This window comes from Ranitomeya variabilis, chromosome 1 (genome assembly GCF_051348905.1).
Source record: "Ranitomeya variabilis isolate aRanVar5 chromosome 1, aRanVar5.hap1, whole genome shotgun sequence".
In the NCBI taxonomy this organism is placed as follows: domain Eukaryota; kingdom Metazoa; phylum Chordata; class Amphibia; order Anura; family Dendrobatidae; genus Ranitomeya; species Ranitomeya variabilis.
This window is the reverse complement of record NC_135232.1, coordinates 1,164,747,222-1,164,772,214: the sequence shown is the minus strand read 5'-3', so window position 1 is coordinate 1,164,772,214 and position 24,993 is coordinate 1,164,747,222. Positions and strand designations below refer to the sequence as shown.

Below are 24,993 nucleotides of genomic sequence, written 5' to 3'. Positions count from 1 at the left end.
TCCAGACCCGTCTGGAGGAGCTTCTGTGGCCAGATCCATCGCTCTTTTTTCCATGCTCCTTCTCCACAGACATCTGAGGTGCTTCGTCCAGCAGCAGAGGCTGCTGATCCTGATCGGACTCCATCCTGATTTGGAGGCCAGAAGCAAGGAATGCACGTTTGGCGACCGACATATAGCCCCTCCTTCGGTCAGAGTACTCGTGCCGCGCTTTCCGGTTGCTCTCCTCCCCCCCTGCAGCTGCAGGGGATCAGCCGACACCTGAGGGTGATCGGCGCACACTTTCCAGTGGGCGCCGCCATCTTGGAACCCCTGCGCATGCGCAGAAGCTCCGCGACCCGGAAGTCACCGCCGGCTCCGCCCTCCAACGTCACCCTGAGTCCACAGCGCTTCCTGTCAGCGCTGTGAACAGCGTGGGACGCCGAGACTTCGCCAGGAGACTCCGAGTGGCGCCACCACGATGCCGCCGATCCCACAGAGGCGCCTACAGCATTTTAGGGAGGGGAACCGTCATACTCACCACGCGCCGGCTCCGGAGACAGGACACCCCCCCGGTGACCGCTCCTCGCTGAATAGCCACCGCCGTGCAGCCCTGCCAGGGCCACCGTGACTACTACAGGTACTCCGCACCGCCCGAGGTAGGAGACCCCCTCGCTACCAGAATCGGTCCGGCCGGCCTGGAAATCCTCATAGGGAATCTTCTGTAGGATCCAGTCCCTTCAGGAACAGGAAACCAACTGATGCATGGGAGAGGTGCCGCCCTTTTTGTATCTGTAGGTTTCCTGTTCCTTAAGGGCGAATCCCCTCTCTTGTAGTGCTGTCATGGGAGTCCGAATAAATGTTGTTGCTCACTCACTAAGGGCAGTCTCCAAACTTCTACAGTTGAGACGTCTATCAAACTTCTACATAGAACATATCTAGTCCCGAGCAAGCTACATGCTATCTTCTCAAACATATCGGATCGGTGTTTCAGAGGGTGTGGTGCTCTGGGAGATCTGAGGCATACGTGGTGGGATTGCCCGGTCGTGTCCGCCTTTTGGTCAAAAATCAAATCTATTGTAGAGGAGCTGTATGGTGGGGCGATCCAGTTAGAAGTAACAGTGTTCCTGCTGGGGGCCAGATATCCGGGCTTCTCCAACAAGCTACATAATTTAATCAACTATTTCTTGCTGCTAAGCTGCACATTGCAGCGAAATGGAAAACAGCTAGCCTATCCCTCTCCCCAGTAATTGACAAGATGAACACTATCATGGTATGTGAACGAATACAAGCTACAAGAGAGGACTCCTGGGAGTCATATTATAAAGTGTGGAGACCGTGGATTGAAAGGAATTCTAACAGTAATCTTGATCAAGTTTTAACATTATCTCTATGAGGCTAATCTAATATCCGATGGTTTCTATTGGACTTGCTCCTTATACCTGACCATTGATTGTTTGATTGGTACCACTATAATGCAGTTATGGATCTCTTACTCCCCACCCCTTCCTTCTTGTTCTTTCCATTTACCTGTCTTTGTCTATGTGTTTATTTGTATTGTTTAAATACCATGAAAGTTATTCTGAATTTTGATAATATTCAAGTATATTCCCCTGCGTGGGATTTTGTTGTAAAGCTTTCTGGATTTATCTTGAAAATAAAAACTTGTTGAAACTAAAACTCATCTCACAAAAGTCGCTACACGCATGTCGCCACACGCAACTCAACACACGAAACTCGCCCGAAAACACACACAAGTCTGGTATTATCCTTCAAAAATAAAAATCTGATTAATAAGCAGACAAACTACAAGAGCAACAAATGTACCATATAGGAATCCGGCAGCTGTCAGTCACATGACCTGTCTATTATGTGTATGTGTGAGCTAATATATACTGCCAGGGGGACGGCTTACTGTTGGCTGGGGATTTATCAGGCTGCCAATTTAGCTTACAAATACCGAGGTAAAAATACTGAGCAAATAACGTGTGAACGAGGTCTAATACAGGAGGAGATGACACACAGGTATATACTATATAGAGGAGGAGATGACACACGTATATACTATATACAGGAGGAGATGACATACAGGTATATACTATATACAGGAGAGATGACATACAGGTACATACTACATACAGAAGGAGATGACATACAGATATATACTATATACAGGAGGAGATGACACACAGATATATACTTTATACAGGAGGGATGACATACAGGTACATACTACATACAGAAGGAGATGACATACAGATATATACTATATACAGGAGGAGATGACACAGATAGAGATATATATATATATATATATATATATATATATATATATATATATATATATATATATATATATATATATATATATATATATATATATATATATATATATATATATATACTAGACTGTGGCCCGATTCTAACGCATCGGGTATTCTAGAATATGCATGTCCCCGTAGTATATGGACAATGATGATTCCAGAATTCACGGCAGACTGTGCCCGTCGCTGATTGGTTGAGGCAACCTTTATGACATCATCGTCGCCATGGCAACCATTATGACATCTACGTCGATACTGTGCCCTTCGCTGATTGGTCGAGGCCTGGAGGCCTCGACCAATCAGAGACGCGGGATTTCCAGGACAGACAGACAGAAAGACAGACAGACGGAAAAACCCTTAGACAATTATCTATATAGATAATTGTCTAAGGGTTTTTCTGTCTGTCTGTCTGTCCTGGAAATCCCGCGTCTCTGATTGGTCGAGGCCGCCAGGCCTCGACCAATCAGCGACGGGCACAGTATCGACGTAGATGTCATAATGGTTGCCATGGCGACGATGATGTCATAAAGGTTGCCTCGACCAATCAGCGACGGGCACAGTCTGCCGCGAAGTCTGGAATCATCATTGTCCCTATACTACGGGGACATGATGCATATTCTAGAATACCCGATGCATTAGAATCGGGCCACAGTCTAATATATATATATATATATATATATATATATATATATATATATATATATATATATATATATATATATATATATATATATATATATATATATATATATATATATATATCCTCCATGTATACTCCTCATACACTACATTATATATATATCCTCCATGTATACTCCTCATACACTACATTATATATATATCCCCCATGTATACTCCTCATACACTACATTATATATATATATCCTCCATGTATACTCCTCATACACTACATTATATATATCCCCATGTATACTCCTCATAGACTACATTATATATATATCCTCCATGTATACTCCTCATACACTACATTATATATATATATATCCCCCATGTATACTCCTCATACACTACATTATATATATATCCTCCATGTATACTCCTCATACACTACATTATATATATATCCTCCATGTATACTCCTCATACACTACATTATATATATATATCCCCCATGTATACTCCTCATACACTACATTATATATATATCCTCCATGTATACTCCTCATACACTACATTATATATATATCCTCCATGTATACTCCTCATACACTACATTATATATATATCCTCCATGTATACTCCTCATACACTACATTATATATATCCTCCATGTATACTCCTCATACACTACATTATATATATATCCCCCATGTATACTCCTCATACACTACATTATATATATATCCTCCATGTATACTCCTCATACACTACATTATATATATATCCCCCATGTATACTCCTCATACACTACATTATATATATATATCCTCCATGTATACTCCTCATACACTACATTATATATATCCTCCATGTATACTCCTCATACACTACATTATATATATATCCCCCATGTATCCTCCTCATACACTACATTATATATATATCCTCCATGTATACTCCTCATACACTACATTATATATATATCCCCCATGTATACTCCTCATACACTACATTATATATATATATCCTCCATGTATACTCCTCATACACTACATTATATATATCCTCCATGTATACTCCTCATACACTACATTATATATATATCCCCCATGTATCCTCCTCATACACTACATTATATATATATCCTCCATGTATACTCCTCATACACTACATTATATATATATCCCCCATGTATACTCCTCATACACTACATTATATATATATATCCTCCATGTATACTCCTCATACATTATATATATATCCCCCATGTATCCTCCTCATACACTACATTATATATATATCCTCCATGTATACTCCTCATACACTACATTATATATATATATCCCCCATGTATACTCCTCATACACTACATTATATATATATATATCCTCCATGTATACTCCTCATACACTACATTATATATATATCCTCCATGTATACTCCTCATACACTACATTATATATATATCCCCCCATGTATACTCCTCATACACTACATTATATATATATCCTCCATGTATACTCCTCATACACTACATTATATATATATATCCTCCATGTATACTCCTCATACACTACATTATATATATATCCTCCATGTATACTCCTCATACACTACATTATATATATATCCTCCATGTATACTCCTCATACACTACATTATATATATATCCCCCATGTATCCTCCTCATACACTACATTATATATATATCCCCCATGTATACTCCTCATACACTACATTATATATATATCCTCCATGTATACTCCTCATACACTACATTATATATATATCCCCCATGTATACTCCTCATACACTACATTATATATATATCCCCCATGTATACTCCTCATACACTACATTATATATATATCCCCCATGTATACTCCTCATACACTACATTATATATATATATCCCCCTGTATACTCCTCATACACTACATTATATATATATATCCCCATGTATACTCCTCATACACTACATTATATATATCCTCCATGTATACTCCTCATACACTACATTATATATATATCCCCCATGTGTACTCCTCATACACTACATTATATATATCCTCCATGTATACTCCTCATACACTACATTATATATATATCCTCCATGTATACTCCTCATACACTACATTATATATATCCTCCATGTATACTCCTCATACACTACATTATATATATATCCTCCATGTATACTCCTCATACACTACATTATATATATATCCCTCATGTATACTCCTCATACACTACATTATATATATATCCTCCATGTATACTCCTCATACACTACATTATATATATATCCCTCATGTATACTCCTCATACACTACATTATATATATATCCCTCATGTATACTCCTCATACACTACATTATATATATATATCCCCATGTATACTCCTCATACACTACATTATATATATATCCCCCCATGTATACTCCTCATACACTACATTATATATATATCCTCCATGTATACTCCTCATACACTACATTATATATATATCCTCCATGTATACTCCTCATACACTACATTATATATATCCTCCATGTATACTCCTCATACACTACATTATATATATATCCCCCATGTATCCTCCTCATACACTACATTATATATATATATCCTCCATGTATACTCCTCATACACTACATTATATATATATCCCCCATGTATACTCCTCATACACTACATTATATATATATATATATATCCTCCATGTATACTCCTCATACACTACATTATATATATATCCTCCATGTATACTCCTCATACACTACATTATATATATATCCTCCATGTATACTCCTCATACACTACATTATATATATATCCTCCATGTATACTCCTCATACACTACATTATATATATATCCTCCATGTATACTCCTCATACACTACATTATATATATATCCTCCATGTATACTCCTCATACACTACATTATATATATATATCCCCCATGTATACTCCTCATACACTACATTATATATATATATATATCCTCCATGTATACTCCTCATACACTACATTATATATATATCCTCCATGTATACTCCTCATACACTACATTATATATATATCCCCCCATGTATACTCCTCATACACTACATTATATATATATCCTCCATGTATACTCCTCATACACTACATTATATATATATATCCTCCATGTATACTCCTCATACACTACATTATATATATATCCTCCATGTATACTCCTCATACACTACATTATATATATATCCTCCATGTATACTCCTCATACACTACATTATATATATATCCTCCATGTATACTCCTCATACACTACATTATATATATATCCCCCATGTATACTCCTCATACACTACATTATATATATCCTCCATGTATACTCCTCATACACTACATTATATATATATCCTCCATGTATACTCCTCATACACTACATTATATATATATATCCTCCATGTATACTCCTCATACACTACATTATATATATATCCTCCATGTATACTCCTCATACACTACATTATAAATATATCCTCTATGTATACTCCTCATACACTACATTATATATATATATCCTCCATGTATACTCCTCATACACTACATTATATATATATCCTCCATGTATACTCCTCATACACTACATTATATATATATCCTCCATGTATACTCCTCATACACTACATTATATATATATCCTCCATGTATACTCCTCATACACTACATTATATATATCCCCCATGTATACTCCTCATACACTACATTATATATATATCCTCCATGTATACTCCTCATACACTACATTATATATATATCCCCCATGTATACTCCTCATACACTACATTATATATATATCCTCCATGTATACTCCTCATACACTACATTATATATATATATCCTCCATGTATACTCCTCATACACTACATTATATATATATCCTCCATGTATACTCCTCATACACTACATTATATATATATCCCCCCATGTATACTCCTCATACACTACATTATATATATATCCTCCATGTATACTCCTCATACACTACATTATATATATATCCTCCATGTATACTCCTCATACACTACATTATATATATCCTCCATGTATACTCCTCATACACTACATTATATATATATCCTCCATGTATACTCCTCATACACTACATTATATATATATCCTCCATGTATACTCCTCATACACTACATTATATATATATCCTCCATGTATACTCCTCATACACTACATTATATATATATCCTCCATGTATACTCCTCATACACTACATTATATATATATATCCCCCATGTATACTCCTCATACACTACATTATATATATATCCTCCATGTATACTCCTCATACACTACATTATATATATATCCCCCATGTATACTCCTCATACACTACATTATATATATATATCCTCCATGTATACTCCTCATACACTACATTATATATATATCCTCCATGTATACTCCTCATACACTACATTATATATATATCCCCCCATGTATACTCCTCATACACTACATTATATATATATCCTCCATGTATACTCCTCATACACTACATTATATATATATCCCCCATGTATACTCCTCATACACTACATTATATATATCCTCCATGTATACTCCTCATACACTACATTATATATATATCCTCCATGTATACTCCTCATTCACTACATTATATATATCCCCATGTATACTCCTCATACACTACATTATATATATATATATCCCCATGTATACTCCTCATACACTACATTATATATATATCCTCCATGTATACTCCTCATACACTACATTATATATATATCCCCCATGTATACTCCTCATACACTACATTATATATATCCCCATGTATACTCCTCATACACTACATTATATATATATCCCCCATGTATACTCCTCATACACTACATTATATATATATCCTCCATGTATACTCCTCATACACTACATTATATATATCCTCCATGTATACTCCTCATACACTACATTATATATATATCCTCCATGTATACTCCTCATACACTACATTATATATATATCCTCCATGTATCCTCCTCATACACTACATTATATATATATTCTCCATGTATACTCCTCATACACTACATTATATATATCCTCCATGTATACTCCTCATACACTACATTATATATATATCCCCCATGTATACTCCTCATACACTACATTATATATATCCCCCATGTATACTCCTCATACACTACATTATATATATATTCTCCATGTATACTCCTCATACACTACATTATATATATCCTCCATGTATACTCCTCATACACTACATTATATATATCTCCTCCATGTATACTCCTCATACACTACATTATATATATATCCTCCATGTATACTCCTCATACACTACATTATATATATATCCTCCATGTATACTCCTCATACACTACATTATATATATATCCTCCATGTATACTCCTCATACACTACATTATATATATATCCCCCATGTATCCTCCTCATACACTACATTATATATATATCCTCCATGTATACTCCTCATACACTACATTATATATATATCCTCCATGTATCCTCCTCATACACTACATTATATATATATCCTCCATGTATACTCCTCATACACTACATTATATATATATCCTCCATGTATACTCCTCATACACTACATTATATATATATATCCCCCATGTATCCTCCTCATACACTACATTATATATATATCCTCCATGTATACTCCTCATACACTACATTATATATATATCCTCCATGTATACTCCTCATACACTACATTATATATATATATCCTCCATGTATACTCCTCATACACTACATTATATATATATCCTCCATGTATACTCCTCATACACTACATTATATATATATTCCCCATGTATACTCCTCATACACTACATTATATATATATCCCCCATGTATACTCCTCATACACTACATTATATATATATTCCCCATGTATACTCCTCATACACTACATTATATATATATCCCCCATGTATCCTCCTCATACACTACATTATATATATATCCTCCATGTATACTCCTCATACACTACATTATATATATATCCTCCATGTATACTCCTCATACACTACATTATATATATATATATCCTCCATGTATACTCCTCATACACTACATTATATATATATCCTCCATGTATACTCCTCATACACTACATTATATATATATATCCCCCATGTATCCTCCTCATACACTACATTATATATATATCCTCCATGTATACTCCTCATACACTACATTATATATATATCCTCCATGTATACTCCTCATACACTACATTATATATATATCCTCCATGTATACTCCTCATACACTACATTATATATATATATCCCCATGTATACTCCTCATACACTACATTATATATATATCCCCCATGTGTACTCCTCATACACTACATTATATATATCCTCCATGTATACTCCTCATACACTACATTATATATATATCCTCCATGTATACTCCTCATACACTACATTATATATATATCCCCCATGTATACTCCTCATACACTACATTATATATATATCCTCCATGTATACTCCTCATACACTACATTATATATATATCCTCCATGTATACTCCTCATACTCTACATTATATATATATCCTCCATGTATACTCCTCATACACTACATTATATATATCCCCCATGTATACTCCTCATACACTACATTATATATATATCCTCCATGTATACTCCTCATACACTACATTATATATATATCCTCCATGTATACTCCTCATACACTACATTATATATATATCCTCCATGTATACTCCTCATACACTACATTATATATATATCCTCCATGTATACTCCTCATACACTACATTATATATATCCCCCATGTATACTCCTCATACACTACATTATATATATCCTCCATGTATACTCCTCACACACTACATTATATATATCCTCCATGTATACTCCTCATACACTACATTATATATATCCCCATGTATACTCCTCATAGACTACATTATATATATATCCTCCATGTATACTCCTCATACACTACATTATATATATATCCTCCATGTATACTCCTCATACACTACATTATATATATATCCTCCATGTATACTCCTCATACACTACATTATATATATATCCTCCATGTATACTCCTCATACACTACATTATATATATATCCTCCATGTATACTCCTCATACACTACATTATATATATATCCTCCATGTATACTCCTCATACACTACATTATATATATATCCCCCATGTATACTCCTCATACACTACATTATATATATATCCTCCATGTATACTCCTCATACACTACATTATATATATATCCCCCATGTATACTCCTCATACACTACATTATATATATATCCTCCATGTATACTCCTCATACACTACATTATATATATCCCCCATGTATACTCCTCATACACTACATTATATATATCCCCCATGTATACTCCTCATACACTACATTATATATATCCTCCATGTATACTCCTCATACACTACATTATATATATCCTCCATGTATACTCCTCATACACTACATTATATATATCCTCCATGTATACTCCTCATACACTACATTATATATATCCCCCATGTATACTCCTCACACACTACATTATATATATCCTCCATGTATACTCCTCATACACTACATTATATATATATCCTCCCATGTATACTCCTCATACACTACATTATATATATATCCTCCATGTATACTCCTCATACACTACATTATATATATATCCTCCATGTATACTCCTCATACACTACATTATATATATATATATCCCCCATGTATACTCCTCATACACTACATTATATATATATCCTCCATGTATACTCCTCATACACTACATTATATATATCCCCCATGTATACTCCTCATACACTACATTATATATATATCCTCCATGTATACTCCTCATACACTACATTATATATATATATCCCCCATGTATACTCCTCATACACTACATTATATATATATCCTCCATGTATACTCCTCATACACTACATTATATATATATCCTCCATGTATACTCCTCATACACTACATTATATATATATCCTCCATGTATACTCCTCATAGACTACATTATATATATATCCTCCATGTATACTCCTCATACACTACATTATATATATATATATATCCTCCATGTATACTCCTCATACACTACATTATATATATCCTCCATGTATACTCCTCATACACTACATTATATATATATCCCCCATGTATCCTCCTCATACACTACATTATATATATATATATATATATATATATCCTCCATGTATACTCCTCATACACTACATTATATATATATATATCCTCCATGTATACTCCTCATACACTACATTATATATATATCCTCCATGTATACTCCTCATACACTACATTATATATATATCCCCCATGTATACTCCTCATACACTACATTATATATATATCCTCCATGTATACTCCTCATACACTACATTATATATATATCCCCCATGTATACTCCTCATACACTACATTATATATATATATATATATCCTCCATGTATACTCCTCATACACTACATTATATATATATATATCCTCCATGTATACTCCTCATACACTACATTATATATATATCCTCCATGTATACTCCTCATACACTACATTATATATATATCCTCCATGTATACTCCTCATACACTACATTATATATATATCCCCCATGTATACTCCTCATACACTACATTATATATATCCTCCATGTATACTCCTCATACACTACATTATATATATATCCTCCATGTATACTCCTCATACACTACATTATATATATATCCTCCATGTATACTCCTCATACACTACATTATATATATATCCTCCATGTATACTCCTCATACACTACATTATATATATATCCCCCATGTATACTCCTCATACACTACATTATATATATCCCCCATGTATACTCCTCATACACTACATTATATATATATATCCTCTATGTATACTCCTCATACACTACATTATATATATATCCTCCATGTATACTCCTCATACACTACATTATATATATATCCTCCATGTATACTCCTCATACACTACATTATATATATATATATCCTCCATGTATACTCCTCATACACTACATTATATATATATATATATCCTCCATGTATACTCCTCATACACTACATTATATATATCCTCCATGTATACTCCTCATACACTACATTATATATATATCCCCCATGTATCCTCCTCATACACTACATTATATATATATCCTCCATGTATACTCCTCATACACTACATTATATATATATCCCCCATGTATACTCCTCATACACTACATTATATATATATATATATATATCCTCCATGTATACTCCTCATACACTACATTATATATATATATATCCTCCATGTATACTCCTCATACACTACATTATATATATATCCTCCATGTATACTCCTCATACACTACATTATATATATATCCCCCATGTATACTCCTCATACACTACATTATATATATCCCCCATGTATACTCCTCATACACTACATTATATATATATATCCTCTATGTATACTCCTCATACACTACATTATATATATATCCTCCATGTATACTCCTCATACACTACATTATATATATATATATCCTCCATGTATACTCCTCATACACTACATTATATATATATATATATCCTCCATGTATACTCCTCATACACTACATTATATATATCCTCCATGTATACTCCTCATACACTACATTATATATATATCCCCCATGTATCCTCCTCATACACTACATTATATATATATCCTCCATGTATACTCCTCATACACTACATTATATATATATCCCCCATGTATACTCCTCATACACTACATTATATATATATATATATATATCCTCCATGTATACTCCTCATACACTACATTATATATATATATATCCTCCATGTATACTCCTCATACACTACATTATATATATATCCTCCATGTATACTCCTCATACACTACATTATATATATATATATCCCCATGTATACTCCTCATACACTACATTATATATATATCCTCCATGTATACTCCTCATACACTACATTATATATATATCCCCCATGTATACTCCTCATACACTACATTATATATATATCCTCCATGTATACTCCTCATACACTACATTATATATATATCCTCCATGTATACTCCTCATACACTACATTATATATATATATCCCCATGTATACTCCTCATACACTACATTATATATATATCCTCCATGTATACTCCTCATACACTACATTATATATATATCCTCCATGTATACTCCTCATACACTACATTATATATATATATCCCCATGTATACTCCTCATACACTACATTATATATATATCCTCCATGTATACTCCTCATACACTACATTATATATATATCCTCCATGTATACTCCTCATACACTACATTATATATATCCCCATGTATACTCCTCATACACTACATTATATATATATATCCTCCATGTATACTCCTCATACACTACATTATATATATATCCTCCATGTATACTCCTCATACACTACATTATATATATATCCTCCATGTATACTCCTCATACACTACATTATATATATATCCCCCATGTATACTCCTCATACACTACATTATATATATCCTCCATGTATACTCCTCATACACTACATTATATATATATCCTCCATGTATACTCCTCATACACTACATTATATATATATCCTCCATGTATACTCCTCATACACTACATTATATATATATCCTCCATGTATACTCCTCATACACTACATTATATATATATCCTCCATGTATACTCCTCATACACTACATTATATATATATCCCCCCATGTATACTCCTCATACACTACATTATATATATATCCTCCATGTATACTCCTCATACACTACATTATATATATATATATCCTCCATGTATACTCCTCATACACTACATTATATATATATATCCTCCATGTATACTCCTCATACACTACATTATATATATATCCCCCATGTATACTCCTCATACACTACATTATATATATATCCTCCATGTATACTCCTCATACACTACATTATATATATATATCCTCCATGTATACTCCTCATACACTACATTATATATATATCCTCCATGTATACTCCTCATACACTACATTATATATATATCCCCCATGTATACTCCTCATACACTACATTATATATATCCCCCATGTATACTCCTCATACACTACATTATATATATATATATCCCCATGTATACTCCTCATACACTACATTATATATATATATCCTCTATGTATACTCCTCATACACTACATTATATATATATCCTCCATGTATACTCCTCATACACTACATTATATATATATATATCCTCCATGTATACTCCTCATACACTACATTATATATATATATATATCCTCCATGTATACTCCTCATACACTACATTATATATATCCTCCATGTATACTCCTCATACACTACATTATATATATATCCCCCATGTATCCTCCTCATACACTACATTATATATATATCCCCCATGTATACTCCTCATACACTACATTATATATATATATATCCTCTATGTATACTCCTCATACACTACATTATATATATATCCCCCATGTATACTCCTCATACACTACATTATATATATCCCCCATGTATACTCCTCATACACTACATTATATATATATATATCCTCTATGTATACTCCTCATACACTACATTATATATATATCCTCCATGTATACTCCTCATACACTACATTATATATATATATATCCTCCATGTATACTCCTCATACACTACATTATATATATATATATATCCTCCATGTATACTCCTCATACACTACATTATATATATCCTCCATGTATACTCCTCATACACTACATTATATATATATCCCCCATGTATCCTCCTCATACACTACATTATATATATATCCTCCATGTATACTCCTCATACACTACATTATATATATATCCCCCATGTATACTCCTCATACACTACATTATATATATATATATATATATCCTCCATGTATACTCCTCATACACTACATTATATATATATATATCCTCCATGTATACTCCTCATACACTACATTATATATATATCCTCCATGTATACTCCTCATACACTACATTATATATATATATATCCCCATGTATACTCCTCATACACTACATTATATATATATCCTCCATGTATACTCCTCATACACTACATTATATATATATCCCCCATGTATACTCCTCATACACTACATTATATATATATCCTCCATGTATACTCCTCATACACTACATTATATATATATCCTCCATGTATACTCCTCATACACTACATTATATATATATATCCCCATGTATACTCCTCATACACTACATTATATATATATCCTCCATGTATACTCCTCATACACTACATTATATATATATCCTCCATGTATACTCCTCATACACTACATTATATATATCCCCATGTATACTCCTCATACACTACATTATATATATATATCCTCCATGTATACTCCTCATACACTACATTATATATATATCCTCCATGTATACTCCTCATACACTACATTATATATATATCCTCCATGTATACTCCTCATACACTACATTATATATATATCCCCCATGTATACTCCTCATACACTACATTATATATATCCTCCATGTATACTCCTCATACACTACATTATATATATATCCTCCATGTATACTCCTCATACACTACATTATATATATATCCTCCATGTATACTCCTCATACACTACATTATATATATATCCTCCATGTATACTCCTCATACACTACATTATATATATATCCTCCATGTATACTCCTCATACACTACATTATATATATATCCCCCCATGTATACTCCTCATACACTACATTATATATATATCCTCCATGTATACTCCTCATACACTACATTATATATATATATATCCTCCATGTATACTCCTCATACACTACATTATATATATATATCCTCCATGTATACTCCTCATACACTACATTATATATATATCCCCCATGTATACTCCTCATACACTACATTATATATATATCCTCCATGTATACTCCTCATACACTACATTATATATATATCCTCCATGTATACTCCTCATACACTACATTATATATATATCCTCCATGTATACTCCTCATACACTACATTATATATATATCCCCCATGTATACTCCTCATACACTACATTATATATATCCCCCATGTATACTCCTCATACACTACATTATATATATATATATCCCCATGTATACTCCTCATACACTACATTATATATATATATCCTCTATGTATACTCCTCATACACTACATTATATATATATCCTCCATGTATACTCCTCATACACTACATTATATATATATATATCCTCCATGTATACTCCTCATACACTACATTATATATATATATATATCCTCCATGTATACTCCTCATACACTACATTATATATATCCTCCATGTATACTCCTCATACACTACATTATATATATATCCCCCATGTATCCTCCTCATACACTACATTATATATATATCCTCCATGTATACTCCTCATACACTACATTATATATATATCCCCCATGTATACTCCTCATACACTACATTATATATATATATATATATATATCCTCCATGTATACTCCTCATACACTACATTATATATATATATATCCTCCATGTATACTCCTCATACACTACATTATATATATATCCTCCATGTATACTCCTCATACACTACATTATATATATATCCCCCATGTATACTCCTCATACACTACATTATATATATCCCCCATGTATACTCCTCATACACTACATTATATATATATATCCTCTATGTATACTCCTCATACACTACATTATATATATATCCTCCATGTATACTCCTCATACACTACATTATATATATATATATCCTCCATGTATACTCCTCATACACTACATTATATATATATATATATATCCTCCATGTATACTCCTCATACACTACATTATATATATCCTCCATGTATACTCCTCATACACTACATTATATATATATCCCCCATGTATCCTCCTCATACACTACATTATATATATATCCTCCATGTATACTCCTCATACACTACATTATATATATATCCCCCATGTATACTCCTCATACACTACATTATATATATATATATATATCCTCCATGTATACTCCTCATACACTACATTATATATATATATATCCTCCATGTATACTCCTCATACACTACATTATATATATATCCTCCATGTATACTCCTCATACACTACATTATATATATATATATCCCCATGTATACTCCTCATACACTACATTATATATATATCCTCCATGTATACTCCTCATACACTACATTATATATATATCCCCCATGTATACTCCTCATACACTACATTATATATATATCCTCCATGTATACTCCTCATACACTACATTATATATATATCCTCCATGTATACTCCTCATACACTACATTATATATATATATCCCCATGTATACTCCTCATACACTACATTATATATATATCCTCCATGTATACTCCTCATACACTACATTATATATATATCCTCCATGTATACTCCTCATACACTACATTATATATATATATCCCCATGTATACTCCTCATACACTACATTATATATATATCCTCCATGTATACTCCTCATACACTACATTATATATATATCCTCCATGTATACTCCTCATACACTACATTATATATATCCCCATGTATACTCCTCATACACTACATTATATATATATATCCTCCATGTATACTCCTCATACACTACATTATATATATATCCTCCATGTATACTCCTCATACACTACATTATATATATCCTCCATGTATACTCCTCATACACTACATTATATATATATCCCCCATGTATCCTCCTCATACACTACATTATATATATATCCCCCATGTATACTCCTCATACACTACATTATATATATATCCCCCATGTATACTCCTCATACACTACATTATATATATCCTCCATGTATACTCCTCATACACTACATTATATATATATCCCCCATGTATACTCCTCATACACTACATTATATATATATCCTCCATGTATACTCCTCATACACTACATTATATATATATCCCCCATGTATCCTCCTCATACACTACATTATATATATATCCCCCATGTATACTCCTCATACACTACATTATATATATATCCCCCATGTATACTCCTCATACACTACATTATATATATCCTCCATGTATACTCCTCATACACTACATTATATATATATCCCCCATGTATACTCCTCATACACTACATTATATATATATCCCCCATGTATACTCCTCATACACTACATTATATATATCCTCCATGTATACTCCTCATACACTACATTATATATATATCCCCCATGTATACTCCTCATACACTACATTATATATATATCCTCCATGTATACTCCTCATACACTACATTATATATATATCCCCCATGTATACTCCTCATACACTACATTATATATATATATCCTCCATGTATACTCCTCATACACTACATTATATATATATCCCTCATGTATACTCCTCATACACTACATTATATATATATCCCCCATGTATACTCCTCATACACTACATTATATATATATCCTCCATGTATACTCCTCATACACTACATTATATATATCCTCCATGTATACTCCTCATACACTACATTATATATATATCCTCCATGTATACTCCTCATACACTACATTATATATATATCCCCCATGTATACTCCTCATACACTACATTATATATATATATCCTCCATGTATACTCCTCATACACTACATTATATATATATCCTCCATGTATACTCCTCATACACTACATTATATATATATCCCCCATGTATACTCCTCATACACTACATTATATATATCCCCCATGTATACTCCTCATACACTACATTATATATATATCCCCCCATGTATACTCCTCATACACTACATTATATATATATCCCCCATGTATACTCCTCATACACTACATTATATATATCCCCATGTATACTCCTCATACACTACATTATATATATATCCTCCATGTATACTCCTCATACACTACATTATATATATATATCCTCCATGTATACTCCTCATACACTACATTATATATATATCCTCCATGTATACTCCTCATACACTACATTATATATATATCCTCCATGTATACTCCTCATACACTACATTATATATATATCCCCCATGTATCCTCCTCATACACTACATTATATATATATCCTCCATGTATACTCCTCATACACTACATTATATATATATCCTCCATGTATACTCCTCATACACTACATTATATATATATCCCCCCATGTATACTCCTCATACACTACATTATATATATATCCTCCATGTATACTCCTCATACACTACATTATATATATATCCTCCATGTATACTCCTCATACACTACATTATATATATATATCCCCCTGTATACTCCTCATACACTACATTATATATATATATCCCCATGTATACTCCTCATACACTACATTATATATATATATCCCCATGTATACTCCTCATACACTACATTATATATATCCTCCATGTATACTCCTCATACACTACATTATATATATATCCCCCATGTATACTCCTCATACACTACATTATATATATATCCTCCATGTATACTCCTCATACACTACATTATATATATATCCTCCATGTGTACTCCTCATACACTACATTATATATATCCCCCATGTATACTCCTCATACACTACATTATATATATATATCCCCATGTATACCCCTCATACACTACATTATATATATATCCTCCATGTATACTCCTCATACACTACATTATATATATATATCCCCATGTATACTCCTCATACACTACATTATATATATATCCTCCATGTATACTCCTCATACACTACATTATATATATCCCCCATGTATACTCCTCATACACTACATTATATATATCCTCCATGTATACTCCTCATACACTACATTATATATATATCCTCCATGTATACTCCTCATACACTACATTATATATATATATCCTCCATGTATACTCCTCATACACTACATTATATATATATCCTCCATGTATACTCCTCATACACTACATTATATATATATCCCCCATGTATACTCCTCATACACTACATTATATATATATCCTCCATGTATACTCCTCATACACTACATTATATATATATCCCCATGTATACTCCTCATACACTACATTATATATATCCTCCATGTATACTCCTCATACACTACATTATATATATATCCCTCATGTATACTCCTCATACACTACATTATATATATATCCCCCATGTATACTCCTCATACACTACATTATATATATATCCTCCATGTATACTCCTCATACACTACATTATATATATCCTCCATGTATACTCCTCATACACTACATTATATATATATCCTCCATGTATACTCCTCATACACTACATTATATATATATCCCCCATGTATACTCCTCATACACTACATTATATATATATATCCTCCATGTATACTCGTCATACACTACATTATATATATATCCTCCATGTATACTCCTCATACACTACATTATATATATATCCCCCATGTATACTCCTCATACACTACATTATATATATCCCCCATGTATACTCCTCATACACTACATTATATATATATCCCCCCATGTATACTCCTCATACACTACATTATATATATATCCCCCATGTATACTCCTCATACACTACATTATATATATCCCCATGTATACTCCTCATACACTACATTATATATATATCCTCCATGTATACTCCTCATACACTACATTATATATATATATCCTCCATGTATACTCCTCATACACTACATTATATATATATCCTCCATGTATACTCCTCATACACTACATTATATATATATCCTCCATGTATACTCCTCATACACTACATTATATATATATCCCCCATGTATCCTCCTCATACACTACATTATATATATATCCTCCATGTATACTCCTCATACACTACATTATATATATATCCTCCATGTATACTCCTCATACACTACATTATATATATATCCCCCCATGTATACTCCTCATACACTACATTATATATATATCCTCCATGTATACTCCTCATACACTACATTATATATATATCCCCCATGTATACTCCTCATACACTACATTATATATATATCCCCATGTATACTCCTCATACACTACATTATATATATATCCTCCATGTATACTCCTCATACACTACATTATATATATATCCCCATGTATACTCCTCATACACTACATTATATATATATATATCCCCCATGTATACTCCTCATACACTACATTATATATATATCCTCCATGTATACTCCTCATACACTACATTATATATATATCCCCCATGTATACTCCTCATACACTACATTATATATATATCCCCCATGTATCCTCCTCATACACTACATTATATATATATCCCCCATGTATCCTCCTCATACACTACATTATATATATATCCCCATGTATACTCCTCATACACTACATTATATATATATCCCCCATGTATACTCCTCATACACTACATTATATATATATCCCCCATGTATCCTCCTCATACACTACATTATATATATATCCCCCATGTATACTCCTCATACACTACATTATATATATATCCTCCATGTATACTCCTCATACACTACATTATATATATATCCTCCATGTATACTCCTCATACACTACATTATATATATATCCTCTATGTATACTCCTCATACACTACATTATATATATATCCTCCATGTATACTCCTCATACACTACATTATATACACTCACCGGCCACTTTATTAGGTACACCTGTCCAACTTCTTGTTAACACTTAATTTCTAATCAGCCAATCACATGGCGGCAACTCAGTGCATTTAGGCATGTAGACATGGTCAAGACAATCTCCTGCAGTTCAAACCGAGCATCAGTATGGGGAAGAAAGGTGATTTGAGTGCCTTTGAACGTGGCATGGTTGTTGGTGCCAGAAGGGCTGGTCTGAGTATTTCAGAAACTGCTGATCTACTGGGATTTTCACGCACAACCATCTCTAGGGTTTACAGAGAATGGTCCGAAAAAGAAAAAAAATCCAGTGAGCGGCAGTTCTGTGGGCGGAAATGCCTTGTTGATGCCAGAGGTCAGAGGAGAATGGGCAGACTGGTTCGAGCTGATAGAAAGGCAACAGTGACTCAAATCGCCACCCGTTACAACCAAGGTAGGCCTAAGAGCATCTCTGAACGCACAGTGCGTCGAACTTTGAGGCAGATGGGCTACAGCAGCAGAAGACCACACCGGGTACCACTCCTTTCAGCTAAGAACAGGAAACTGAGGCTACAATTTGTACAAGCTCATCGAAATTGGACAGTAGAAGATTGGAAAAACGTTGCTTGGTCTGATGAGTCTCGATTTCTGCTGCGACATTCGGATGGTAGGGTCAGAATTTGGCGTAAACAACATGAAAGCATGGATCCATCCTGCCTTGTATGGAGCATCTTTGGGATGTGCAGCCGACAAATCTGCGGCAACTGTGTGATGCCATCATGTCAATATGGACCAAAATCTCTGAGGAATGCTTCCAGCACCTTGTTGAATCTATGCCACGAAGAATTGAGGCAGTTCTGAAGGCAAAAGGGGGTCCAACCCGTTACTAGCATGGTGTACCTAATAAAGTGGCCGGTGAGTGTATATATATATATATATATATATATATATATATAGGGAGCAGTGATATATATACACATAGGAGGAGCAGTGATATATATATATAGGGGGAGCAGTGATATATATATAGGGGGAGCAGTGATATATATACATATAGGGGGAGCAGTGATATATATACATATAGGGGGAGCAGTGATATATATACATATAGGGGGAGCAGTGATATATATACATATAGGGGGAGCAGTGATATATATACATACAGGGGGAGCAGTGATATATATACATACAGGGGGAGCAGTGATATATATACATATATATAGGGGGAGCAGTGATATATATACATATAGGGGGAGCAGTGATATATATACATATAGGAGGAGCAGTGATATATATACATATAGGGGGAGCAGTGATATATATATAGGGGGAGCAGTGATATATATATATACATACAGGGGGAGCAGTGATATAGATATATATATACATACAGGGGGAGCAGTGATATAGATATATATATATAGGGGGAGCAGTGATATATATACATACAGGGGGAGCAGTGATATATATATATATATACACACATACAGGGGGAGCAGTGATATAGATATAGATATATATATATATATATATATATATATATATATATATATATATATATATATATACATATAGGGGGAGCAGTGATATATATACATATAGGGGGAGCAGTGATATATATATACATATAGGGGGAGCAGTGATATATATATATATATATATAGGGGGAGCAGTGATATATATACATATATATAGGGGGAGCAGTGATATATATATATACATATGGGGGAGCAGTGATATATATATATACATATAGGGGGAGCAGTGATATATATATATGGGGGGAGCAGTGATATATATACATATAGGGGGAGCAGTGATATATATACATATGGGGGGAGCAGTGATATATATATACATATAGGGGGAGCAGTGATATATATATATATATACATACATATGGGGGGAGCAGTGATATATATACATATAGGGGGAGCAGTGATATATATATATATGGGGGGAGCAGTGATATATATATACACATAGGGGGAGCAGTGATATATATACACATAGGGGGAGCAGTGATATATATACATACATATAGGGGGAGCAGTGATATATATACATATAGGGGGAGCAGTGATATATATACATATATATAGGGGGAGCAGTGATATATATATATATATATATATATATATATACACATACAGGGGGAGCAGTGATATAGATATATATGGGGGGAGCAGTGATATATATACATATAGGGGGAGCAGTGATATATATACATATGGGGGGAGCAGTGATATATATATACATATGGGGGGAGCAGTGATATATATACATATGGGGGGAGCAGTGATATATATATACATATGGGGGGAGCAGTGATATATATACATATAGGGGGAGCAGTGATATATATACATACATATAGGGGGAGCAGTGATATAGATATATATATTTGTATAGGGGGAGCAGTGATATATATACATATGGGGGGAGCAGTGATATATACATATAGGGGGAGCAGTGATATATATACACATAGGGGGAGCAGTGATATATATACATATATATAGGGGGAGCAGTGATATATATACATATATATAGGGGGAGCAGTGATATATATACACATAGGGGGAGCAGTGATATATACATATAGGGGGAGCAGTGATATATATATATATATATATATAGGGGGAGCAGTGATATATATACATACAGGGGGAGCAGTGATATATATACATATAGGGGGAGCAGTGATATATATACATACAGGGGGAGCAGTGATATATATATAGGGGGAGCAGTGATATATATATAGGGGGAGCAGTGATATATATACATATAGGAGGAGCAGTGATATATATACATATAGGGGGAGCAGTGATATATATACATATATATAGGGGGAGCAGTGATATATATACATACAGGGGGAGCAGTGATATATATATTTGTATAGGGGGAGCAGTGATATATATACATACAGGGGGAGCAGTGATATATATACATATAGGGGGGAGCAGTGATATATATATTTGTATAGGGGGAGCAGCGATATATATGTATAGGGGGAGCAGTGATATATATACATATATATAGGGGGAGCAGTGATATATACATATAGGGGGAGCAGTGATATATATA

The 24,993-nt window shown here is 33.3% G+C and overlaps 1 protein-coding gene across 2 annotated transcripts in view; it reads right to left on the bottom strand.

The window, feature by feature from the left end:
* Window positions 1–24,993, bottom strand: part of LOC143793457 (uncharacterized) — an 83,114-nt gene that overhangs the window by 57,659 nt on the left and 462 nt on the right. The window lies entirely within an intron of this gene.